Source organism: Harpia harpyja, chromosome 23, assembly GCF_026419915.1.
Source record: "Harpia harpyja isolate bHarHar1 chromosome 23, bHarHar1 primary haplotype, whole genome shotgun sequence".
Taxonomy (NCBI): Eukaryota; Metazoa; Chordata; class Aves; order Accipitriformes; family Accipitridae; genus Harpia; species Harpia harpyja.
Window position 1 is genome coordinate 3143559 of NC_068962.1, and position 23616 is coordinate 3167174.

Consider the following 23616-nt stretch of genomic DNA (forward strand, 5'->3'; position numbering starts at 1 on the left):
TCTCCGCGGGGTCTCCCCGCCGCCGTCCTTCTCCGGCGACCGGCTGTTTTCCCCTGCCGGGAGAAGGGGCGGGAACGGCTCGCTGGAGGGAGGAGGTTCAAGGCCTGGCGTCGCGCCTGTGGTGAGGAGGGGGGGGGGGGGGGGGGGCGGTTAAGGAGATCCCTGTAACCTGCTGCCATCCCTGTGACCTGCTGTGACATCTGCCACCGGGTCTGTCCCCGCCGCTGCTCCTCAGGCACGCCGTGAGCTCGCCACCGGCTTTAGCTTCAGTTTGTTGAAGCGGCTGCCGGGCAAAGAAGACTTGCAGGAGTTTTCTCTCAGGGGAACCGAGCTGCTGCGATCGCCAGCCGAGTGCGGAACTTCACGTGATACACGTTAGCTATCGGGCTTCGGAAGAAATCCAACCGGGAAATCGGCAGCTAATCTGTTAGCGTAACTGCTGCCGTTGTGATGACTTGTATGTTAAAAACAAACAACAAAAAAATCGGATCGCTTCGATAGTAGTGCAAAATTTGAAAGGTGCATAGTCGTTCTATTGAGCTGACTTCAGAAATTTCACTTTGTGTCCCTGCTGAGGAAGTAGGACTGAGTTTAAGACTGCACTGTCTTTAAACAAGCGACTTAAATCTTCATGTGCTCACACGCGGCTTGCTGGGAACATAATGCTGCTATAAATTTTCCTGTATTTTACGATGGGAACGGTTTAATACTTACATCTGACTATATATCCTATGCTTTTGAGCACTCTGCTACAGTATCAGAGATAAGAAGTGAATATTTTAATTTGCCCATCAATCACGGATATGAAACAGGATTGTTAGTGTTTGCACCCACTCCTCTTTATGTTCCAAAAAGAGGTTTAAATTGCAGTTGAGGAAGGGCATTTCCTCCCTTTGGGTTTGCTCCATCACAAAATATGGTGGCTGTCGTTCCTGTTTACCTAGCCATTACCACAATATCAGCTAGATAAAGGTACTGAGGGTTATTTTTGTGGAAGGTGATTTTGAGGCAAATCAAGGACCCACCCAGGAGAAGCCCTATGCTTCCAACTGAGGAATTGGTGTGGTGTAACAAAGTAATTAATACAAGGGAGAAGCTTAGCTTGGAGAATTTACCTTGTAGTGCAAGTAGTGATACAAGGTGGCCATCATCTGCAGTTCATTATAATTTAGATCTGAAAGTATTTGGTTCTTGGTGTTGTATATACTTTACCTTTTCAGTTTGTTAGATGAGGCTGAACAGTGGGTAGAAATGTCTTCCTTCCATTGATCGCATACACATACAAAGCAAATATTCATATACCAATGTGGTTTGACTACTATCACTTACTTTTAAGCCTGAATAGAACAAATTAGATGGTTCTATTTATTTTTCAGCATATCTTACCCAGAGTTTTTCCCACAACATGGGTATCACATGACAAGTGTTTTGGAAATGCTTAAAGGAATTGAATTCCTTTCCAATTTGACAGTAATAATTTAAAGTATAGATAGTATGTTTCACTTTTAAAAGCCTCTAGGTGCCCTGGGTGCCTTTCCCCCACCTTTAAGAACTTATATCTTTTCCAGATATGAAACCAGTTGCAGACTGACCCAGCATGCTTCAGAAAGGCAGCAGCAGAGAGATTCTTCAGCTATCGTACTAATGTGAAAAATAACCTCAATTCCTATCAAGTCTAACATGTTTTAAAGCAGTGTAAGGGGGAACTGGGTCTGGGAAATTTTAACCAAAGTGGTTGAAGTGGAAATACAATCTAAAAAGTTGGTGCAGGCACCATCTAACATCCCCACAGACAATAATGGTGCTATACTCCAGGCCTGAAGCTTGTTTTCTGATGCTGCTGCTTAGAGGAGTGCAGCTGCCATTTGCAACTCATTATACTGTTCGGAATACGCAATACAGTTGGCGCTCGCTTTTCTTGTGAGTGACCCTTAGGAGTGGAAGGAATGAAACCTTTTGAGCTTGAAGTCAGTTTACACCTTTCAATCTAAGTACGTGGGTGGTTAAGTCTGGTTTTAATGCATTAAGTGTAGCATGAAAATGCAACATCAATATGGTATGAAGTAGTAAATCACTACAGTTACACTCCCAGTTCAGCTTTGGTCATAACAAATGGATGGGTTAACTGGCTTTACATTGGATCTGTATTTTTTGTCTTTTTGTTGTTGGGCAAAACTGGCATAGAAGCATAAAGACAGCAGACACCCGGCATCGTAAGTTTGGCTACTTGTTCAAAATCCAATACAGTGGCTGTGGAGCCACAGCCACAGATTAACATTACTTACAGTTCATATTTACAGTCCATTTATGTTTTGAAAGTTATTTCCCTAACTATAGAAATATGTATTATCTTTCATGAATGATTTTCTCTGTTACATTGTTACACTGATATAACTCCCTAGTGTGGACACTGGTCTCTTTTATTGGCTTACCTTTAGCTGTTTCCAAGGTGACAAAAGCTAAAAAAGCATTGTATAACACTTCAGTGTCACTCTATTTCAGAGCAGTAGACTTCTCTGGCAAGCCAAGTCCATAAAAAAATCCTTGGCAGAAAACTGTCCTTTATTCCCTGCTTCTACACTTTTCATTGTCGTTCCTTGGGAACAACAGGTGTTCTCCAGACAAGGTGAAGACAGGGCAAGTAATATGAGAGAGTGCCAAAATGTGCGCATACATAATGATTAACACTGGAACCTGCAACTGTCACCACAATCAGACCTTAATACAGCTGAGGATCTGCACCTTTGTTGTTTGTTTTGTTTGAAGGAAAGAAAGCTTGCATTTTGTGTAGCGTAAGGCATCAGTCAAAGAGGATAAGAGAATGAGTTCATTACGAACAAGCTCAAAAGATCTAATGTTTTTACAGAGAAAAAAAAAAACCAAACCCCCAAAAACACGAGGTGGTCCATATGCCTATTAAACAATTTGTGTCTTAAAGGTTGGAGTACAAAGCTGTTGTTTTGCCTTGCCCTCCGTGAAGCATTCCAGTACTTAAATGTTTATCCCTAATAGCAAGTTCTGCTTTTCAAAGAACCAGAATACCTGCCTCTACCTGAGAAACAGGTAGTCACATTTTACCCCTTGTCAGTATAAATGGTGACAGAAAGAAAGTTTAGGGAAAAAGTGCAAATGGTGTGAGACTATGGCCATTTTCAGTGGTTGAAAAACTGCTGTAAGCTTGCCTAAAAATGTGAAATATGCTGAAAGCAGAAGCCAGAAATCCTTCCTTTGTAGGACCCTCCCAAATGTCTGGAATTTGTTAGCTTTCCTGAGCGTGAGAAAGAGATTTTCAGTCTTACAGTCGTCTTTGACATGAAAGCACTGAATGCCTTCTAAACTATCTCAGATTTCTAGCTTTGAGTTTCCCCAAGTTTATGATTCCTAACCTGTAATGCCATCCATAAAAACGAGACAGGTAGTTTATGTTGCGCTACGCTGAAAAAATGAATTTTCTATGTCTGTGTGCTTAAAAAAGTATCCTAAATTCAGTGGAGGGTTTGGATCACATTTAATTTGTAATGAAGTATAGATGTGTAATTTGCATTCACATGTGACATTTGCCTCATAATACACAACAACATTGTGAAGGCTATAAATCCATTCATGGTAAAGGCATTTAAGGAAGTGTTACAGACATGCTCTTGTCTTAGACTGAGCTGATATGGAAATCTTAGCTAAAGGAAATGTAAAAAAATTATATGAAACATTAATTCATTCTTGGTGCACAGCGAGTTTCACAATGAAAATAATACTCCCTCTGAGAAAGGCAATAGAAACTGGAAAGGATTACTATAAATAAAATAAGCAGTTGCCCAGCCGTTATGGCACAGTGTAACTATAGTTTCTAGAATCACTCATTTCTTCTCCACGTTCTTGATTAGTTTAGAAAAATTAGGTGGCTTTTTAGTAATTCTAGCTTTCTTACCAGAAACATCTCTTTTTAAGCATAATCCAAGTAGAAATAGCAAAGCAATAAGAAAAAAGCATGCCTTATTATAACGGAGCATATCACTTCTAGCGCAATTCTCTTATAGAGAGAGTTCCATCTCCTGCTGAATTTGACAGTGGACGTAGTTATCCCGGGGGGACAGGCCAGGCGACTGCACTCTCACTGGCACCCGCTGGGGAATGCTGCTGTGTCTGTGTCGCCGGTAAATGTGGTAGACAAGAGGGGTGGTTGCCCTCGTGAATACAGGGGTCCCCAGTGCTGTGGGTGGTCTGTACGACTGTCCCCAGGCAGGGAAAGAAATGTGTACAACTGCGTGGTATAACTGTTTTAAAACGTCTTACCGCTGACATTGTGAGAGACAAAGGCCTGTACCAACAAGGATTGAAAACAGAAGTATCAGCTCCTGCTTAAGTACACTGACAGAAATGAAATGAAAAGGACAGTTTACAGGGCAGTTTCCCACACCGAATCATTTCCAAACAAGCATTATTTGGATATCTAATTTTATCATATATGGACAGAGATAGTGCAGAAGCTATATTTACCATATATAAGCTATTACATCAGCTCCAAGATTTTTTAACCTCATGTGGACTTAAGTTATTGCCTATATTTAGCTAGTAACAATTTCATAAGAAAAAACATCTGTGTTAAGAGATCAGTCAGGTTACAAATGAAGTATTTAAAAGTTAGACAGGGACAAAAGCACAGAAGCACGCATACTGTAGAAACACTGGTGAGGGACAAATACCCACCAGCATACTTGAGTGCCTCAGAATTAATGGAGTCTACTCGACAAAACAGCTGCGGTGAGATTAAAGGGAATTATTATCCCCAGTTGTCCTGGTTTCAGCTGGGATAGAGTTAATTTTCTTCCTAGTAGCTGGTACAGTGTTGTGGTTTGGGCTCAGTATGAGAAGAATGTTGATAACACACTGATGTTTTCAGTTGTTGCTCAGTAGTGTTTAGACTAAGTCAAGGATTTTTCAGCTTCTGATGCCCAGCCAGCAAGAAGGCTGGAGGGGCACAAGAATTTGGGAGGGGACACAGCCAGGACAGCTGACCCAGACTGGCCAAAGGGATATTCCATACCATGTGATGTCATGCCCAGTATATAAACTGGGGGGAGTTGGCCTCGGGGGGTGAATCGCTGCTTCGGAACTAACTGGGCATCGGTCGGTGAGTGGTGAGCAATTGCATTGTGCATCACTTGTTTTGTATATTCCAATCCTTTTATTATTGTTATTGTTACCATTATTACTTTCTTCCTTTCTGTCCTATGAAACTGTTCTTGAGATAAGAACCCACGAGTTTCACTTTTTTCCCCGGATTCTCTCCCCCATCCCACTGGGGGTGGGGGGGGAGTGAGAGAGTGAGCGGCTGCGTGGGGCTGAGTTGCTGGCTGGGGTTAAACCACGACACCATTTTACTAATAGGAAATTGAGAGGGAGAGTTTGCACATAGCTAAGGCGCATTTAATTCTTCCATTTAGCTTTGAAACATCACTAGATTACTTTGATTTAGGGATAGTAGGCTGTCCCTCCAAAGAACAGCTAACAAAAAATTTAACCGAACCATTGGTAGTTGCGGTTGCTGTTGAAAAGGATGATCCTGCTCTCTATCCTGTCCCAGGCCATGCACTCCTGACGCTCTCCTAGTAGTTGTGCCACCAGATCCGCACGCTGAGCCAGCAGCTGCTGCTGCACAACTGCAAGACGTGATCCAAGTGGAACGGGGGAAACGCGCAGGTGGGGATGGACAGGGCAGAGCGAGACCGACTGTTTTGTGACAGTCTGCACTCACGTTACGTTAGGTGTATCAGTGTGAAATGAAACCACACCCTGAAAACTTGCACTCTTATTAATAGATCTTCTGTATTGTGATTAGATGAACCCCTTACTGCAAGCCAGAGATATTGTCTGGCAACAACGCGGAATGCCTAGAGCAGCGCACCTGCTTTGGCAGCGGTACAGGAATGCAAGCAGATTGCCACCACTTCTTCCATCCAGCTCTCTGATGGATAATCAAGCCGAGTCTGAGGTATTTTGTGGGACCAGGGAAACATCTAACAGATTATGCATCCAACAAAAAATGCATCCATCTAACAGATTATGCATCCAACAAAAAATGCATCCATCTAACAGACTATGCATTAAAAAAAAAAAAAAAGGACTAACCACATAAATGCAAGTCCTGTCAGCAGAGCATGTGAGGCAGTCCTCCTCTTCTATTCAGACCTGGTAAAATCTGAGTCAGCTGAAATACTGTGACCAGTTCTGGGCACTTAAAAATGCACCTTAATTGGAAAGACTCCAGAGGCAAGCGATACAAATAATCAGAGGCCCAGCAAACATGGTCTATTACTCTAGAACAGCTATGGAGAGGCATAATGAATTTCAAAAACATAAGGAGTACCTATAAAAAGGAAGGGAATAAACTGTTCTCCAGTGCAATAGCACGAGGGCTGGATTTAAGTTACACCAAAAGAGACATCAGGGTTAAACTGCACATAGTCGCTTCCTAACAGTAAGGATAGCAAAGCACTGGAACGGAAGACTTAAGGAAGATGCAGAATTTCTGTATTTGAAAGGTTTTAAGGGTATTTATCTTAAAAAAACCCCCACATAATTTGATGACTTTGCTGAGTCTGGTTTCTAATACTTCTGTATTCTCTTCATTTTCTGCCATGGTTTACGACAGTAATAATCAATTCTTACAAACTCAGAATTGTCTCTCTGGCACGTTTCTCTCTGTCCCTCAAATTCAGGCCCTTGACAAACTATTCTGTTTCCCTCCTAATTAAATTTCATTACGTGTCAAACATTCCAGTCCCTCCAAATCACTAAAGTATTACTTCTAGGACTCAGTCTCTCATATCTAGACCAAATCTAAATACTTTCTGTGCTTTTCTGGCACCTCAGTGTGCAGAAACGTCTACTCTGAGAAAACTCATCTGTTCCAGAGCCTAAACCCATCACCCCCTGAAGCGCTTCTCCTCTCCCTCCCCATCACGTTTGTGTTTGCATCCATCTGAGCTCTTGGCTGGTCAGGACCACTTGCGTCTCTGCCTTGACTTCCACTCCTTCTCATGTGAGCTTCTGTGCTGAAAACAGGGTCTCCCTGCCATTCTGGGGGCCTCTGTCCCATTTAAAATTTAAAGTTACCTTCCTATACATCTTTCTGACTTTTTCTCATCATTTCCACACAGTGGGTTGTCTTTGTAGAACTTAAAGTAGATCTTTTACATGTCCTTGCCTTTTGTCTTTAAGCGTGATATTAGAAGCTCCCGTATGCACACATGCCATAAACAAAGATGTGCCTATTTTACCCAAGGGGATCTCTACAGTGACATCGGTATACCAGTACTCCAGTGACACTGGTACACCAGTATTCCCACGCCATTGCTCCCATCTAGCTCCGCGCACCCTTCTTTCCCACCCCGGGTCCTGGGCCTCCCGCCTCCAGTGCCAACGGTGGGGAAGGAAAGCAGTGTCCTCGTTTCCTTTCCCCTCGAGGCACTGTTTCACCCCGGTACTTCCCTCAAACTGGTGCTGTTGAAATCTGAAAGCCAGACAGACGATCTCCAAACACCTCTTTCTCATGTTTCTCTCCGCAGGCTGCCTCATCGGTGACCGCTGTTCAGACTGTCCTTGTTTTATACTTCTGTTTTCCCTCTCAGGTTCAAGCAAAAAGAGGAGACCCTAAGCTTCAGAGAAAAAAAAAAAAGAAAAATTAACGTCCCTCTGTGACGAAGCCGGTAGAAGTAAGGAAAACAAAAGGGAAAGGAAAGAAAAAAAAAAAACCAAAAAAACAAGTGACCCCGACGTGATTCGAACACGCAGCCTTCTGATCTGGAGTCAGACGCGCTACCGTTGCGCCACGAGGTCCTGCTGGGCACCCGCACGCAGAGTATTAGAACTCGCCCAACACGGGCCGCCGTCCCCCGCCCCGGGGGGACACGGCCGGGGGGGACGGGGACGGGGGGCGACGAGGACCCTTCTCACCCGGTACGGCAACCGCGCCGACTGGCACCGACCCCGCGCCGGCCCCTCTCCGCCGCCACTGCTTCGTTGCCCGCCTTCCCGCGCCAGTACGTTATCTCTGCCCACCCACACACACACCCCCCCGCCGCCGGCCCCTGGCACCGAGGCCCCCCCCCCCCACCCCGCGGTGGTGCCGAGCTCGCCTCCCGCGACATGACCGCCCTCCGCAGGCCCGTGGGTCCCGGTTCCCGCCGCTCCTGCCCGAGCCCCTCCGGTCCCGCCGGGGCGCTGCCTTGGGGATAAAGCCAGCCCCGCGAAAACGACCGTTAGGGGCAGCTCCTCGTTAGTATAGTGGTGAGTATCCCCGCCTGTCACGCGGGAGACCGGGGTTCGATTCCCCGACGGGGAGGCCACGCAAAATGTTTTTCCTGAAGGATAGGGCGCGGCGCCCCGCGGTTATTTTGGTCCCCGGTGGGAGTGGGGGACGCTGACGGTCGGGCGTGGGTCTGGTGGCGCCGAGGAAACAAAAAGGGCGCGCGCGCCGGCGCACCTCTCCCCGTCGGGGAATCGAACCCCGGTCTCCCGCGTGACAGGCGGGGATACTCACCACTATACTAACGAGGAACCCGCGGCGCGCCCCCGGAGCGCGTCCCCGCAGCCGCTCCGCGGGGAAGTGGCCGCGGCCGCGCTGCCCAAAGCCGCCCCCCATCCCTCCTCCCCTCCTTTTTCCTGGGCTCGGGGGGGGGCTGCGGTCGGGCGAGCCGAGTGCGGGATGTGCGAAAGGCGAAGTGGCGGCTGGTGTCCTTCCTTACAGCTTGTCCGGCACGGGGAGGCGGTGGGAGGAGGAAGGACTTCCTAGGCGTAGCTCGTGTTTGCGTGGATTCTTTCGGACCTGGCGTGGGGAAGGAGAGGCGTTGTGCCCCCTCCGCACGCGTGGGGTTTGTCTTCTTGCTCCTCCCAGCCGTCGGGGAGCTGCGGGCGCGGATCGCCGAGGAGGGCAGCGCAAGGCAGCTGCCGACGGGAGGCGGTGAGGAGCAAAGCGGCGGCTCGGATGTCTTTGCGTTTGGGTTTTTGCATCTCGTTCACGCAGACAAGTTTCTTTTGACGGGAACCCGAGAAGCCCTGGAGTCAGCAGTCCTTGGGGTGAAGGGGCTGGAGCACCTGCTTCTTACCTACCTAAAATGGGAACGAGAGAAATGGAAACCAATTACTTGGGGACTGGAGAGTAAAAAAGGCAGAAGGACACGTACTGACCATATGGTCTGATACCGACTCGGTCAGCAGTAACATGGTTCTAAGTTCGTATCACAGTGACATTAGACTGGAAACTGTATTTAATTTGCTAGCTTGTTAGATGAAGAATTAACACCGTATAATAAACAAGCGATTGGAACAACCGGTCTTCTCTTTTGATGGTCTCTGCTACTGCTAATATTTCTTTGGATAAAAGGTCCCCAGCTTAGCTTTTTCAGACAAGCATAGCTAAAGAACAAACAGCAATCTATACATAGACATCTAAATATAAGTGACCTGTAAATGAAGCATTTCTAAAAATCGGTCTACTCGTTTAAGCATTTGAATAGAAACATGTGTTTCTCAGGGGATGCAACAGATTCAACTTTTGTCCTGACAAGTGAAAAATAACAACTAAAGTCTCATAATAATTTCATTACTTCAGAGGCAGTATAATGAGATGAACTGGTAGGGCTGTGATCAGGTGATAGGCTTTAAACCTCCAAGAGCACGATCAAAACCAGTATTGCTAGGCTGGTCCAACACTTGCTGGGCAGGTTCAAATTTTATTCAAAAGATGTTGATGGGTTAACTTTAAGCCTGGAGGCTTCCTGGTGGATCAAACATTGCCTGTTTGCATTTTGTGGGACCACTCACACTTGGCTAGTTTCGACCTTTTCGCTAGTCCCTTCTCAGTTCCTTCTGTTCCTTGATCCCTGCGGCCAGGTAGCTGAGATGTGACCACTGGTGTAAGTGGTGGTGCTTGCTGCAGTCACACCTCCCTTAGCTGCTGCTCTTTACCTCAGAGCTGATTTTGCCTCAGGTTCCAAGGAGGCCTCTCCTTGGGCTGTCTTCTCTTGGAAGAGGACTTCTGCTGTCTCCATAACATCCCTTGCAAATTTTTGGCATTGCTAAGCACTTTCAGAATACCGGCGCCAGGCTCACAAGTTGTGTAGACATTTTGTTGTGTTCTCCACTTAGTCCACGAGGGCAAAAGCAGACCTGGCTGGGAGTTCTGGACCTGCTGGAGATATGGGGAAAGCCTACGGTGTGACAGGCTCTTGGAAGCACCATTTTCGATAGCTCAGTACATTGCTAAGGGTGTTTTTATCAGAAAGCAGCTAGTTTAGTAATGAGAGTCCTTGGTCATGCCTCAGCTCACTGCTCTGCTTCTGCACACCCATTCCCATTTTGGGACAGCTACTTCTGACTGCATCAGCCATCTTGTACGTTCTCCACACCTTCTTCCAACCAGGGCAACCCTGAACCAAAAGTGCCAGTCAATATGCCAGCTCGTGTTCTTGTACAACCTCCACCCACTCCCCATTTGGCAGGGAGAGCAAGCGTATCTACTAAAAATACCTATTCTGACCTGAGCTGGTGATGGCAATTCTTAAACAACCCTAAAGAAGGGTTAACCAACTGTCCTCCTATGGCAAAAACAACGACCACCTTTGTTTTCTCAGTGAAGCCTATACGCACTTCTGAAGCCAGACTTTCAAAGACATCCTTGTGTACCCCAACCAAGAAGATGACTTATCCGAAGCTGTCTAAGAAGGGGAGCAAGAAGAGATATTGAGGTATGAGTCAGCACAGCAAAAGTGCTGTTTTGAAGTGGATGGACTATTAGAAGGCTGCAATGACTCGCGGTTACAGAGCAAATGCATTCCTTGCTGATTTGTCATGGAAACATGTAAGTGCAAAGCAGAACAGGTACTAGGAACTAGTATCAATGTTCCAAAGTCTGTGAAGCACCTGCCTTCTCCTCAGGATTTGCATACAGCTATTCCACGTGTCCAGTCCTAACAATCTTGTTCCACGCTTTCCTCATCATTGCAGCAGCTTTGTGTTCAGCAGCTAGCTACTAGAGACCTGCTGCCTGGAGCAACAGCCATCTGCAAGAGGCCCTTTATGACCATAAGCAGGAGTAGGGCTGGGATCTAGCGCACCGTTGTAACTTGAAGCTAGTTACCCACCCTTCAGCTTGCTTAGCTGAAGCTCAGCTTGCAACTTGTCCAGTTGAGTTTTGAATATCATCACAGATGGGAGACTCCACAACCTCTTTGCCACAACAGGTTGTCCACCCTCACTGTGAAGAATTTTCCCCCCCCTTATATCTACTTGGAATTTGCCATGTTGCAAGTTGATCAGTTGCCTTTTGTCATTTTTGCTGTGCACCTCCAAGAACAGGCTGGCTCCGTCTTCTCTATTCCCTCCCACTGGGTAGCTGAGGACAACAGTTAGATCATCCTGTAGCCTTCTCTTCTTCAGGCTGAACAAACCCAGCGCTCTCAGTGTCTCCTTGTTTGTCACGTGCTCCAGCTCCCTATTCTTTTGGTGACCCTCCACTGGACTCATTCCAGTTTGTCGATATCTTTCTTGTATCGCAGTGCCCCAGACTGAGCACGGTACTCCGCAGGCAGTCTCACAAGTGCCAGATGGAGCTGGGGGTAGTAATCACTTCCCTTGATCTGCTGGCTGTGCTGGTACTAACACAGCCCAGTATATGATTAGCTTTCATTGCTATGAGAGCAGTTGCGCACTCAAGTCCATCCTTGTTGTTCACTGGGACCCCCAGGACCTTTTCTGCAAAGCTGCTCTTTACCCGGTCAGCTCCTGGCTGTGGTATGTGTTTATTACATCCAAGTTGCAGGACTTCACATTTGCCTTCGTTGAATTGGAAGATATTCGTGTTGGCTCATTTCTCCAGCTTTCCAAAGTCCCACTGAATGACAGCCCTGCCCTTGAGTGTATCAGTTGCTCCCCTCAATTTGATGTCATCCACCTGTGTCACCACTTATTTACCTTGACAAAAAACATATGTTGTTATTGGCATGTTGAGGTTCAGCACAGCTGATATCATCCTTGGCAGTGTGATCTGGGATGGATCCATGCTATGGCAGCTGCTCGTACTTCTCCTGCCACGCAGAACTACCCCTGCTTCTAGCACTATGGTTGCCCAGGTGCGATGCTGAGACAGCGGTCTCCTTTTGCAGGAGCTGAGACGAACTGTGAGATGCAGCAGTGCTGCCTTGGAGGCACTGTCTGGTCCCCCAGGCAGAAGGCTGGGCTGCACAAAATATCCTCACAGTGCAGCTGCGCTGGCATCCCAGAGTCCATAAGCAGTAGATCTGATAGAGTGCGATGCAGGAGACCAGCAACATGCTCATGAGTGACACTGGTACAAAGTCAAGGTAGGATCTCTAATTTGAAGTAGCCACTTAAAATTTGGCTGTGTAACAGTGTCTTGAACTAGATCAAGCCTCCTACACCAGGGCATCTCTCAGTATAAGCTGCTTGTTAAACCATACTCTGAGAATTATGCCTTCTATTAAATATGTTAAGCTTTCCTTTTCACATAAACAACTGCACTGCTGACCATATTTTATACAAATAGGAAGCTATTTGATATTGTGATTACTTTCCATTTTCTTGAGGTGGTAGCTTTTGGTTAGCTTAAAATATATTCATACTTTAAAATACATCTGCTTCATATTAGTCAAGGTGAGTACTGAGTGATACTGGCTCAGTGTCACCTCCAAAGCACTACAGCCTTCTGGAGAGCTGCCCTGACACAGAAGAGTTATCTTTTGGGTTTTTGAAACCAGAGCCCATGAAGGAAGGTAGGAGAAGCAAACCGATTGTCACTGTGTTTATATTTGTTGTACAAAGGTCTATAACCCCATTAGAAAAATGTTAGGGGTCCAAACTGAGAAAAATTAAAAAAAACTACAGAAGTGTTTTTGCCTCTTCTGCAGCTTATAGAGTGATCCAGAAAGCGTCAGCAGGAATGTGCTAAGTGTAGGACAAAATGTTGTTAGAGCAGCTCCTTGCACCAGCAGTTCCCTCCTAACTGTAGTTGCCACAATAATCCGGGTGGCCTGAAAGAAATGAGGACAGCCTTCAGAACGAGCAGTTGCTGACAGGTAAGTTTTGTGAGCAGTAAGTCAGGCCCTCATCTCCTTGCCAGACTGTAAAATGGCACAAGTCACTTCAGCCCAATGACTGTCATTTTATATGCGGGGGGGGGGGGGGGGGGAGAGCCTTCTGTAGCTGCAGAAGTTAATGCTTCTAAATCAACGTAAAAACACGAACCCTAGATGAGAAGCAAAGCCCTTCACTGGTGTGGTTTTTAGGATGCCCCAGTCCAGAAAAGCTGCTGCAAATTGAATACATTTGACTCTGATTACTCTTCATAGCTATTTGTGTGCTCTTATTGCTACCCATTCATGCATATCCGGCGCTCCATCTGCTCTTTGTGTTCTATTTTCCATTTAGTTTTTGTCTGTACCCTCATCCTGTGAAGTTTGCGACACAGGATTTAATGAGCTTTTCAGTAAGAATGTATGAGTTATCAAACGGCATATGAAGTTACAGGACTTCTTTCTGCGTAGTTTTTGGCCTTACACAATTTCTGTCCAGTGTAATGGATTTGTTGTGCGGTCTGTATGACTTAGTGATCTCTTTCTGGGCTAATGTATTTTGATCAAGCTAAAATGAAGTTTTAGAAGTTATTAGAAAAATCAGTTTACATCAGTTAAGGAAATGAGCCATCAGACATCAGCATGCCTAGTATAGTTTATACTGTATTAATGCAGCCATGCAGCTGGGCAGCTTCCTCTCTGTGCTGCATCATGTGAACCGCCTAATAAATGGAGCCTTTTAAAAACTTGTTGGAGGAATCTCAGGGCTTGAAAATTTATGTCCTAAGAATTGTGTAATAAAATAGGCAAGAAGTGCCCATGCAGAACTGCATTTTCTTTTTAGGTAAAAAGCACTCTGAAAGAAAAGTTGAATAGTTGAATCTAGCCATTTCTATTCCTGTAGCATGGTTTAAATCCAGTGGATACTCCCAATAAGAATAAACTCCTTCTCAGAGGGAATCTGCATTCTGATCACCTTTCCCCTCAAAAGGGATTGCCAAGCAAATGTCGTGAAGAGATACTATAAAAAAATGGAAAATTCAAACTAGGAAAAGTGGAGGCTGGTTGGTTTTAATGAATAATTTCAACTTTAGAATAGCAAAAACTGAGAGATGTCCTGCTTATAAATCAGAGGATAGAACTCAGTAATTAGAAGGAAGAAGATTGATCAAGTTTGTATGCAGAATACACCTCTTTTGGTGCATGAGATGTATTGTTTCAGAGTAATCTCAAAAGAGTGGTTATGCAGCAAAGCCTTTAGAGACATATCAGGACACTCCAAAACCTGAATAGATTGTGTACTAATGTAAGTATTCCTGTGTAATGCAGTTCTGGATACTAGAATATGCCTACTATATGACTGCAAGAGTAGTCCTAACTTTCTAGCTGTGATGAAAGTCTACAGTGGACCCAAACAATTTCACCATCGGTCTGACTTGGTCTGAAATAGGGTATTTCTTAGAATCTTGAGATTGTCAATAATTTGCTTCAAAATAAACAAATCATGTATTGCCTAAGAAGGAAAATTCTAGAGACAAATGTAAAAAAAAAAAATCAAATACTGTCATATACAGCTATAATATAACTATCGGGTCTGACTCTCGCATTGTATTGGTTCTGGGAGTGAACAACTGTCTTTCGAAAAAAAGGAATCATGAACCTAATAAAGCAAAATGAAGTGTAGAGACAGGAAAAACATGGGATAGCAAAACCGACAGAAAGTAATACAGGAAAAAGCACCAAAACAAAGATGTCCTGAGATAAAGGCATCATACAAAGAAATTAATTATACTGTAAAGAGCATGGGGAGATATTTAAAGATATTGGGTTTGCAAAATGATAAATGAGGGAATATGCAATGAATTTAACTTTATCTTAGAAAGCTGATCATCACAAACTTCTTTTATGCATTCCAATGCTCACTCAATATAGACGTCATAGACAAGTGCAGGCCACGTAATTATGATGGGGAAACTGGACATCGAAACCAGAGATGAGCACAGGGAGGAAGTGCTATTATAACCAAAACCTCTGTGCTTGCTTACAGTATGAAATTAGAAATACACAAAAGATCCTGCAGAAGACTTGAAAAAAAATTGTACGCTCCCACATCAGAGCACACTAATGCCCCAGACCTTGAATAGCGCTTGCTGTTCTCTAATTTTGACAGATTGTACTGCTGGAATACTGAAAAAACAGTGGGTAAAAAAAAAGTCAGTGTGCTGAGCCAAGAATGAATAGGAGTCAGTTTAGTTTTTATCTAGTAGTTAACACAAGGAAAACTGACGTCACCTTGAAAACACTATCAGAATGTGTCATGGAAGTATAAAGGAAAATTTATGTATGTTTTGCTGCTTTTGTGAAGGTTTTGAGAAGTTTCAGCATGACAGACAGCTATGCATCACTGAAAAATGTATTGATGACTCACAAAATCCAGAGTTTAGAAAACACTGTAGCTGAGAGAGAAAGCAGCATTGTGAGCAGATATTGAAACATCATAGTGCATCATCAGGTTATATTTTGTCTGTGAAAGCATTTGGTATTAAGTAGAAGGCATAACAAATGACAGTTTGGAATCATCTAAATGGCATCTGAGTTAATGGAGCTTATATGAACAATATAATGTCTGTTAGCAATCTTCCTCAAAGAGTTCGATTAGAGAAGACCTTCAGAGCTTGATGAATGTTTTGAAAAAAAATTATGATAAATGTTAAAAAACCCGAAAGTGCTAAGAATAGTCTCAGCAAAAGACAAAGTTGACAACTCATTTATTTTAACAGCCAAGCACTAGATCAAAGCTACTAGCACTCTAGCAATTAGTTGTAGTGCTGGCTTCACTGTGGGTTCCTGATCATCCAGTTGCCACCATTTACTACTTCATTGTGTTTTGCATGGGGAACAAAAGAATAGCTCCCTTTCCAGGCAAAACTACGACTTGATGGGGTAATAGTTTTCTCCCTTCTCCTTTCCTTAGGGTACAAGGGCCACATGGCATGGAAACCACATTCTTTTCCTTACTCAGGGGTGTACTCCAATGATTGCATTAATACATGTGCATAGGGAAGCCTTGAGAAACCCTGGGTGATCCTCATGACTAACAAAACCCAGTAAGGCTTAATTCTCATTTCAATAGTTGGTTTTTATCCTTGCCATGTGTTGTACTATGACTCCTACTGCTGGCTTCTCCACTCTGCAGTCTTTTTGTCTTCCTTTTCACTATTCTTCCGCCCCTCCTCCCCTTTTTTTTGTTTTACTCTTTCTTCTTAAGAAAAAACAGGATGTCCCATGTCTTGTCGAAGTCATGGGAGTGCAAAAAAGTGACCTGAAGGCTGGAGGAAACTGCTGGTCCTGTTCAGCCATGCCAGGAGAAGATCCTGGGTTTAGCTTCTTTTGCTTCTGACACAGTTTGCAGTGAGTGGATAAGCACTAGAAGGGAAGTGGACAGGTTTTTAGATTTAGCAGATGGAAGAAGGAAGATGGTATAAAATAAAACATTAATAAGCAATTACAGAAATTAATTGCCATTTCCAATGTTATGCATGATAGAGAAAAGCAAATGTTCACATTCACCAGCAATTGTTCAAGATGTGATGGATGGTTAACCATCTCGCTCAACGGTAAACCCCTGACACTTAAAAAAAGATGCAGAAATGAATCAAATTTGAAACAAGAGATGAATATTTAGTCAGTTGAATAGCCAAAACCACAAATGAGGAACTGTTGAGAATGATGTGCTTAGAGCACAGCTGCTTGAAGTAAGAGCTTACCACTACTATGTATCTGCAATACATTGCCTGACAATCACCAAATTGCTCTTAATTCTAGTAAAATCAAAGAAAAAGCAACAAGAGAAAAAATCTCAGATGCATTGCTAGGTAGAGTCAGATTCCGAGAACACAGGACATTTTACAGCTTTCTCACAGCTGATAGGATGGGAGATGGTGATCTGCAATCACTGGTTTGGAGATGTCAGTTTAAAGAGATGAGAAAAAGGCTGAGGAATTGGCGTGGGGCCAAATATGAAGGGAAACATTGTCAAGGTGACAATAAACAATTAAAATAAGGGGTTATTAAAGTGCAGCGCAGAGGAAAATAATGCAGCTATTCCTGGGGAAAAGAAAAAAATATAAGCAAGGGTTTTTTTCATTTACATTAGTGTTCCTAATTATGTGTGATTGGACTGTGTAGATTTTTACTTCAAAAGGCACAAACACTGTGCTTCAGAACAATAATCTTTATTTCTTTGCTGTCTGCTATTTTGCAGGATAATGATCTTTCCGTAAGTTTTTTTTTGCAAAAGAACTAGAATTTCAAGTTTGCAATTGCATTGGCTCCCTCTGGTGGCATTCTGAAATGCTCTACTTTATAGTCCAGTAAGATTACTGATTCAAAATCAGTTTGACAGCAGAAATTTGAGATTACTATTTTATGTAATTGTTATATTAAAAATAGGAGAAACAAATAATCATATCTCTTAAATCCAATTCAGCTTACACAAAATCAGCTCATAAAATGAAATTCTAGAAATCTAGGTCAAAATAGCTGGAGAAAAACATCACTCATTTCCTCTCCCTCACATGCTCTTAACTGAATTCATGGATAGCATTTTGCTAGTATGTGTTTGGAAAGGAGAGGAGTTACAACAATGTCTTAACTATGGGACTGGCCTGTTTCACTTGGCAGCAAAAATCAATCAGTCTCTTACAGAAAGTTTTAATAAGAGAATTTCCATTTTGAAATTAAGGCGATTGGCAGCTGTTGCCACTTTCATCCTAAGAGTTCTTGCCAGAGCTGAACCAGATGTGCAGTTGATGCCTGTTTTTGTCCATTTGTTATTAATAATGAATATAGAAAAGAGAGGAAAGAAAGGATAAAGAGGAACAGGAAATGGGGAAGTAGTTAGATCATTTCCCCTGTTTATGCCTGTGCGAAGGACCCACATTTTGGGGATTTTGCAAAAGATTAAATGAACCCTTTTGCCTAGAGTTGGGTAACTCTGCAGTTGCCCATTCTCAGTGTAGCAAGACTGACTGAGAGGAAGAAAATGATTAAAGTTGCATCATCACTGCATCCCAGTCCCCTATCTCTGCAGCGTAAGTCCTCATTACCAAACATGGTAGGTTTCCCAAATGAATGAATGGTCCTTCTCCTTCTTTTACTTAATACTAACTGGCAGTTGAAGGACTGTTGCCTGGAACCAGAGAGAGAGTATTTTTTTGTCAATTTGACTCTGCTATGAACATTCTTGGGTTGATACACTGATATACTTTTAATTACAGCACTTTAGAAACTGTGAAAAGAGGAAGACAGGAGAAAGTCAAGTTTTGCTATAGATTAACTACTAATATTGGAAGAAATTGTGTAGGCTTTTCTGTTTAAATAGATGAGGGGGCCACAATCTTTTCTGTCATAGTTTAAGGAAAGTAAAAAGGGAAATGCTAAAGATATTTTTTAGAACCATTGTTTCCTAAATGGCATTAAGACTAAGCTTTTTGAAATTACTTCAGTGCTAAATACCAACAATATTTTGCACTTCTGACAAAATTCAGGTGAAGATATCAAATTTTTGCCCAGTCTGACATGGGCAAAATCCTGATCCTACAAACTTGTCTGCTTAAGCAAAAGAATTTAAACAAACATATTAGATAACTTTTTAATGAACCTATTGGTCTACTGAGCCTGAAATTTGAGCTTTTCAGAATTATTTCAGGCAGGTTATTTCAGGTTTTAAAAAAACCCCCACAACCAACAATACTATGAGTAAGAGCTGTACATCTGTGAATAGTATATATATATTTGTCTACCACAGAATGAAGAATTTTCTATGATTCACTTACTAGTATATTTAAGCATAATAGCTTGGCATTCTTAAGGCCTATTTACATAATTCTGCATACCTGCAAGTGCTTGCAACATTTCTTTAACCTGTAAGACACACACCACCAGATAAGCAATATATTGTGTGTGTCAGCATGTTATTCTAAAACATTTAATACAAACTTTAGTATTACTAAATCTTGTTTCTTCACATGAGGAAGTCCTGTATTATTCAGCAAGTCCTTTACCTGACATTTCCACAATGTGTGTTTGTTTTATGTCTACAAAACCTACTTATTTTGGACAATGCCTTTTTGTTTTTAAAATCAATTAAACCAGTAATAAGTTACCAATTTTTAAATAAAGCTAGCTTCTGAGCCAAGAAAGAATGTAAGAAATTTCAGCCATGTTTAAAAGGCAAAAATGATTGAAACTGTGCGTTAAGAATGGAAAGTCATTCATAACTCTGCATTGTATCATTAAAAGCTGAGCATGACTATTTATAGTGAAGCACTGTCAAGAGCAATATGTGTTGATGAGAGAATCTGACTTCTAGTACATTCCTAGATTAGGTGCATTTTAATGAGGCCTGTACAGTGCCAAAAAAGGCATGAAGAGTGAAGATAATATTTAGAAGCTGGAAAACATGTTTAAATTGCTTAGATGCACAAAATTGTAAAATCAGAGGCAAAAAGAGCCAAAGTAGGTAAAATTTTCACTTTCTAGCTATTTGTAAAGCAGCTCTTCTTCCTATAGAGACTTAAAAATGTAGACTCATAATGCTTTAAAAATTTACTTCTAACAAATAATTGTATTAATATTTTGAATAGTAGTTAATTACTACTAAGAAATAACCCTCCCCTGTTAAATAAATAATGATTAATACATGTATAGTTTCCTGAAGGCATTTTTTTAAACAAAGGAGAGAAAGCAAACACTTTGCAGAGGGGCTCCGTTCCAATACAATGCTGAAACCAAGCTTTTTAGCTTTGCTTCTGTCTTAATCTGGGTTATATTAAGGATAATTTCAGTATAATTGGCAAGCACCAAGGCATTCAACTCTTAGGGGTGTGTCAATCCTTAAACCTGGGTACGGAATCACTTTTACAGTGCCCATCATCTGGTACAATTCCCTAGAAGATTTCAAAGTCGATGGGATGCAGCTTTGTGAGACTATTTAGATCAGTCTGGGAGTCTGACCAAAAGATGTATATTTGGGGCAGAAGATATATCAGAAGAGAGCTCAAAGGATTAATCAATCAATCTTCTGGTCATCACTTTTATTCAGAAAAAAATCCCTAGTATGCACGGGAGAGAGTTCCTAAAGTCTGACTGTCCCTGTAGAATAACATTGTATTTTCATAGGATGAAAGATTAAAACAGCAAAATGATACAGTTTTTTCAGGTAAATGAATTGTGGATATCCTATTACAACAGGCATTCTTATTGTACACTACCTCCTGTAAATGCAGAGTGTAGCCATCTGTTTTCCCTATATTTGGAAGTGAAAGAACAACTGTATTCAAAAATGGGCACTACAGGGCCAATTAATAATATCCCTATTCTCTTAACTAAAGACATGCCTGTGTGTAAAGTTTAGATCTAGATCTGAGTTTGCCTACAATTTAGGGAGGGACAGAAGAGCATTGCAGTTCTGCAGACCGGATGCAGAACTTCAGCTGAGATATTTGGGAGAAGGATGTTGTGGATAGATACATATCTCAGATTCAAATACCTTTGTGTTTCAGGATGCATTCAGAATTTGGGTGTTGCCTTGTGCTAGTTCCATATTTAAACTTCCTCTTGTGGTAAAACAATTACCTAGTTTGATATTTTGGTGAGTGAAATAAAGAGAATTCATGGCTTTTGAAAAGACAAGGTAGTGAAAGCTATGTTTATAGAGTGGAAAATATGCACAGAACTCATGGAAAGAGGATATGAAATTTGGAAGGTTGCGACTCCAGTTTCTGCAGCCCATAAACCACAACATTTCCTTCATGTGTTTAAATGATACAGCCAAGAGACAGTCATTGTGCAGTGTGCTTTCTCCCCTTGCCAGGTCACTTTCTGAAAGGGAAAACAGCATGAAGTTACACATCAAAACCAGCAGTTTCATGGCTAATCTTCAAGGGTTGGATACAGTGCACAGAAAGGATGGGGACGGGTGATGGTATCAGGGCAGTCCAGTAACAGCTGGTGTGCCATGCACATGGTCAAAAGTTTACTGGTCAGAGATCGCAGCAGCTCGGCAAGCTCTGGTGCCTACATTGATTCTCTCACTCTGCATGCACATAACGGTGATCCCCAAATTGCAATCACTTATCTCCTAGCTCCTAACTGCAACACTTAATGAGAATACTGTGAACACTCCCTCCCTGTATAGTCAGTTGTACTGGTTTTGGCTGGGATAGAGTTAATTTTCTTCATAGTAGCCAGTATGGGGCTTGGATTTGTGCTGGAAACAGTGTTGATAATGCAGAGATGTTTTAGTTACTGCTGAGCAGTGCTCACCCAGAGCCAAGGCCTTTTCTGCTTCTCCCCCCACCCCAGCAGCGAGCAGGCTGGGGGGGCACGAGGAGTCGGGAGGGGACACAGCCGGGACAGCTGACCCCGACTGACCCAAGGGATATTCCAGACTATAGGACGTCATGCTCAGCATATAAAACTGGGGGAAGAAGGAGGAAGGGGGGGGGACACGTTCGGAGTGTACCAGCGGATTCAGACATGTTTTAAGAATTTCACCATTCCCCTGAGTGAGTGGTGCGGCTGAGTCAGGATTTCAATATTCACCCATGTGTCTGGGGAGAGCAGAAGGTATATATAGATCTTTACCAGCATGGAATATATTCCCTCCATAGTGGTACTAGTTAACAAGCTATGGAGAGGAAGGACTATTCCCCAGCTCTTTCTCAAATCCTTCCAAGTAACTCCTTCCAAAGCTTTAAAGAGTCCTTCAACACTTACATTCAGAAGATCTAAGGGTTCTAATTATAACCAGTTCTTCACTGCTGACCTGGATGATGAGGAGGAGAAAATGAGATCTCAGTGTGTTCCTTCTGTTTTTTATTCACCTGCAGTGAGTGTCAGAGAGATAACTGGCTTCTGTTGATTGCATAGGGCACCACTGTCTCAGGATACTAGGAAAAAGTTATATGAACAGCTGATTTGTGAACCGATTTGTTCTAAATTTGATGCTCATTTCTAGATTAAAGCCTCAGAACACAGATCTGCATGTACAAACTCTCTGGAGTTATTACATTCATGTCAAGAATCAAACCCGTGTAATGCTGGTGCTCATGAAAAATTACACAGTGGCTGGAGAGGAACAAAACCACAACAGGATAAAAGTGCGTAGTAACAGGAAAAAATGAAGACATAAAAAGGAATTGGTTTGTTTTGAGGTTAGGGGAATGGGGCTCTATGGCTAAACTCAGCTGGCCTGGAGGAAGAGAAAAATAGGATAAATAAAAATATGTAGGAAAGAAGCATTGCTAATTAAGTTTTAATATGACTTGGGCAAGAAAGTAGCAATGTTTAATAAGAATCTGATTAAACTTGAATGTATTAAGTGGCAGGGGCAAAGATACACAAGGGGGGGGGGTGTTTCTTAAATAGCTAGCACATATATTTGCTGTTCTCAACAACGTATTTTCTCAAAGGAGAATTTCAAAATATGACACTGGAATTCCAACAGTCCTCCCACTTCCTGGACCAGATTTTCTTCCCTTTTTTGAATCTCTGCATGCTTTACAGCTTCAAAAATGTTGCAGAGGGATAGTTAAATCGTTCAGTAGTTACACTTGTAGACAGTAGTTAGGAGAGATTTGCAAGCTGGGAGAAACAGAAACAAATTTCTGAATAAAGAAAGAAAAAATAGCAAGAGAGATCCAAGTATGCTTCAGGGCAAGCTGTTCTTTATGACTGCAGCAGGTGCAGCAAGTGATGTAGCTTTGCTGTGCAACGAGGATTAGGTGGCTACGGTGCACAGTCCCGAAGAACCTCGGCTTATGAGTGTCACCTAAGCAGCACACACTGCCTTGCCATAGCTTACAGGGATTGGAAGAAGATAGTCTTGTGACAAACTTGAGGATAATGGGTGTCAGAGAGGCTCATCAAAGGTATTCCCTTCAGATTTTTCTAAAGAAATAATGTCACCAAAGTGAATACTCCAGCCTTTAGACCAGTGCAGCTTCTGTGAGTAGGCTGAACTACAGGATGCTTTGGGACAGAAAATTCTTCCTGCTGTCCTTTGCCTAGTGTTCAGCTGGGAAATTGCTCATTAGTGAATACTAACACTGGCTTAAGCACCCAAACTTCTCATAATTCATATCCTCTGGCCAGAATGTCCAAATGTGATTTTTGAGCCTTGGACAGCTCATGAGCTATTGATGTGAACTTGCTCTGCTGCTCCTATGTCATGTGGTGAGTTACAGGGTAGCACTGGCAATGAGTCTGGGCAGTGATCTGAACCCTCAGCCACTGGACCAATGTGGTGGGACAGACAATCCTGGGCCACAGAAGGATTCAGCTGTCCATCCAACACAGCCTCAACTGGGAGAAGGAGGTGGTGGGACCTTGTGGATCTACTGTAACCACCTGTCTGTGGACCAGTGCTGGATGTCCCTTCTCTTCAGCTGTTATGGGGGTTGGTCTTTGCAATATGGAGATTTTGGCATGCTGCTTGTAGGCTCTGAAAGATTATGCACATTGA

General features: G+C 42.9%; 3 non-coding genes across 3 annotated transcripts; 1 reads left to right on the forward strand and 2 right to left on the reverse strand.

Annotated features, from left to right (window-relative positions):
• Positions 1–7764: 7764 nt before the first annotated feature.
• On the reverse strand, positions 7765–7836 carry TRNAW-CCA (transfer RNA tryptophan (anticodon CCA)). Its single transcript has one exon. It is a non-coding gene; the product is annotated as a tRNA-Trp (tRNA).
• A 433-nt stretch (positions 7837–8269) lies between these two features.
• Positions 8270–8341, forward strand: TRNAD-GUC (transfer RNA aspartic acid (anticodon GUC)). Its single transcript has one exon. It is a non-coding gene; the product is annotated as a tRNA-Asp (tRNA).
• A 143-nt stretch (positions 8342–8484) lies between these two features.
• Positions 8485–8556, reverse strand: TRNAD-GUC (transfer RNA aspartic acid (anticodon GUC)). Its single transcript has one exon. It is a non-coding gene; the product is annotated as a tRNA-Asp (tRNA).
• Between the last annotated feature and the right edge of the window lie 15060 nt (positions 8557–23616).